We start from the raw sequence: 4,184 nt of genomic DNA, 5'->3' as shown, positions 1-4,184 counted from the left end.
GGTAGTCACCTCTCTCACGCCAAAAACTAGCAGCCTCACGAGGTACATTCGAGTTTCAGTCCAGGCTCGAATTTTAGAAGGATCGTCGCTAGATTTTCTGCTCATTTGCGATTTGCCCTTGGTTTGGTGTACTTGTTTGGCTCAGAATTGTTTTTGCATTAATCAAGCTCTGAAAGAAATTGTTCCTTAAAGGTTCATTACTTATCCTCCCTTTGTTAATTATTTCATTATTTTGTGTGATGTTCTTATAGAGGTTTATGTGATAATTTCTTGTGTTATTTTATTTATACACATTGTCATATTGTAGTTTCTTTTTTTTACATGTTTCAAGCTATTTGTCAACATATTATTTGAATAGGATTTCATCTTAATGAGATTTGCTATTTAGAATTAAGAATGAAGATCTTGCCATATTAATGAGCCATGCGTTGGAGTTCAAGTAAGTGAACCAAAAATGAGTTACGATATTTAATAGGAAAGAAATAATTAGACATGGGTTGGATTGAGTATAAATCTGCGAGGCCCAATAATTTTTGTCACTAGATTAATAATTAGCCCATTCTTCCATAATAGATAAATGTCTCATAATTTCAAAGATAGAGTAGTAAGTTGTAAATATTTCTAAGTGTGGATAACTTGTCAATACTTTAAATAGCTAAAATATTTTCCGACTTCCAAATAATTTCCTATCCATAAACTCTTGGTCTTACAATAATTTCAAATTAGTTTAGGAAAATAATACAAGTGCACGTTCACGTGACTTGACCAATCAACTTCAAATAATAATAAGTGTGTTATTGATTGTGTACACGTACGCGTGACATGATTCTTGATGCCAAACAAAAATGAGTACACATACGCGTGACTTATTTCAAGATAATTTTTATAATTCTAATCAAGCAATAAAAGCGGACATAGGTAAAACATGAGAACCAATATAACACAGGTTATCCAAAAATAATATAAGCCAAATGTAAGCGACCGTGTTAGAACTACGGAACTCGGGCAATACCTTACACCTTCTCCCCGGTCAATAGAATTTCTTACCCGAACTTTATTTTTGCGGACTAATAATAATAGAGTCAAACCTTCCTTTGACTAGGGATTCAAATAAAAAGTGACTTGGAACACCCAAAAAATCAATTCCAAGTGGCGACTTTGTAAATAAAATGATCCCTACTCAAATTTGTCACTTTAATTGGAAAAACTCTTTAACACAAAATAACTCATAAATCACATACATCTTTTGGGGATAGAAAAGGGGTGTGACAGTTATTGGCGGAAGCTCCTTGAAAATCATATACATTTTCAAGTTGAATAACAAAATATTTTCAATTCAAAATCACACATGACGTCTTACATGATAATAACAATGAGACTAAGTAAAATAAATATACTTTCATGTATGTCGTGTGCAACCCCGTTATTATAATCTTTCACAACTATATATGGAGCGTCTATACCAAGAATAGAACCAACGGTTGGAGTAATTCCAACAAAATAAAATAAGAAAAAATATGATAGCTACCACGAGATAAAAATGGTGCTTCATAATACCTCGAAAAGAGAGTCATCCTAGCCTGACCGCATGCCACGTATCATACATCATCCTGAAACATGTAAAGTAAAAAGGCCCTGGAGGGGGGGCCTAAGGGCTGAGTTCACCACAACGGTACTCAATAAGTGTCATAGACTCTCTCCAACTTAAGTTCTTGGGACAAACTTTATAAAAATAATGCACCAATATTTGATATAAAATGATAAGAAATTTTATCAATTCACGACCCTTGTTATTTTAAATAACAACCAAGTGAAATATAACCCACAATATAAACTTTTAAAACCTTTACATCAAGCCAAGGTTTTGGATAAAATCATACAAAATCATTCCATTTGCAAAAGTCATCGAAATCACTTTTGGCTCCTTAGGCCTAAACATAAGAAAACCATCCTTACCTTTCACTGGGAGTACTATACCATCACCGACACAAGAAGGTCAACTAGGTTATGTACCTAGCGGCAAGTATCATATACCCTACTTGCTGAGGTCGTCTCATCGTAGTGCCGAACGAATCGACTCAGCCATGCTAATAATAGCACAAAATAATACTCTCTCGAGGGACAACACTCTGTCATAGTCTATACCACAAAGTGGCCATCTACGCCTACACCGGCACGTGTAGTTTCATGACAACGAACACGATATATCCGAAGTCAATCTCGGTGAACACATGTCACGCCCCAAACTCGGGGAGCGGGATCGGCGCTCAACCGAGAGAACCCCGCCGAGCAAGCCAATTAGATTTTCTTCTACCCAAACTCATCTATGAATAAATAGGAGATGTACTCCATTTCATTCCCATTAGCAGCTTCATTCATAATTTCCAAAATATTACGAGTTTATAGAATTAATGAAAAGCATGATTTCTAAATACTAATATTTCTAGTTCAATTTCCAACATCAACCACAACCCACAACTTGTCTACAGAGCCTTTAAGTACAATAGAAGAGTAATATAGAAATATGGCAACAAGGCCCCGGCTATACCTCAAAACACAATACATGAGAAACAAAAGATACATGACCCCGAAATAAAGTGGGGCTCACCAAATCAGTTGAAAAGAGTATACTGCTATCACTGATCAATGCCGCCTGCTGTAGAACTACCTGTATCCATTAAAGATACAGCGCTGTCATGACCCAAAATCTCACATGTCGTGATGGCGCCTATCTCAATACTGATGCGGAGAGAGTGCATATCATTTAAATTTGAAAACATAATTATTAAATTCAGCGGAAGAAAACCTCACAAACACAAATATAAACACTCCCAAAATCCGGTATCACGGAGCACAAGAGCATCTAATATGAATACAAAGTTTGATTGATAAAACACTGTCTGAAAGTATAAAATAATACAATAACTGAAAGAAAGGGAGTCAAGGTCAGCGGACTCCAGGCAGCTACCTTGATACTCTCCAACTGATAGCACTCTGAAATCTAACAGTCGCCGTATCCGTAAGCACCTGGATCTGCACATGAGGTGCAAAGTGTAGTATGAGTACAACCAACTCAATAAGTAACAAGACTAACCTCTGGGCTGAAAGTAGTGACGAGCTCCGCATGTACAATTCAGTATAAATAATAACAATACAGAATTGTAGGCATGCTTTCAAATTCAATAGTTGCTTTCAGTACAAATAAAACAGATCAATTCTGAACAATATGAGGAATATGACATCTCTGTATCTACATACCAGTGTACATACTGTATGTGATGCACCTTAGTGAAAACTCCGTGTACTCATAATCTAAAATACTCAATTACTCAGTACTGTATATGGCCAATCCAGCCCAGGGGAATATCCATCCCCAAATATCAATGATTCGGATAATATATATGTCCAGGGAAAATCCATCTCTCAATATAAATGTTTCGGCCAAGATCCATGCCCAGGGAAAATCCATCCCTCAATATAAATACTTCGGGCAAAATCAATGCCCACGGAAGATCCATCCCTTAATATAAATCAATGATTCGGACAAGATCCATGTCCAGGAAAAATCTATCCCTCAATATAAATGCTTCGGGCAAGATCCATGCCCAGGAAAAATTCATCCCTCAATATAAATGCTTCGGGCAAGATCCGCGCCTAGGAAAGTTCCATCTCTCAATGTAAATCAACCGCGCTCACTGGGGGTGTATGCAGAATCCGGAAGGGCTCCTTCATCACAAGCGCTAAATAAAGCCGATATGACCTACTGCGGCGTGCAGTCCGATCCCATAATAATAATAAAGCCTATAAGGCCTGCTGCAGGCGGACAACCCCGATCCATATAGTAATAAAGCCTATAAGGCCTGCTGTGGCGTGCAGCCCGATCCTATAATTATAATAATATATAAAGCCGATATAGCCTGCTGTATGCGGGCAACCCCGATTCAATAAATATCCTCACAATGGATGAGCATGGCTGAGTATGAAATGTATATTTTAAAATAATTAATTCAATAGCAACACGACCCTATGGGTCCCAAAATATCGGTAGCCAGCCTAAACATGATCTTTATTACGAGCCTCAGCTCAATTCCTCTAACACGTGTGGCATGTTCAGATAATAACATGATTCTTTAACTTTGCAACTTCACAGGATTTATTCAAGTCAATTTATATGGTGCACGTCC

The sequence above is a fragment of the Nicotiana tomentosiformis genome, chromosome 1, assembly GCF_000390325.3.
Source record: "Nicotiana tomentosiformis chromosome 1, ASM39032v3, whole genome shotgun sequence".
NCBI lineage: Eukaryota > Viridiplantae > Streptophyta > Magnoliopsida > Solanales > Solanaceae > Nicotiana > Nicotiana tomentosiformis.
Note: the sequence above shows the minus strand (reverse complement) of the source record.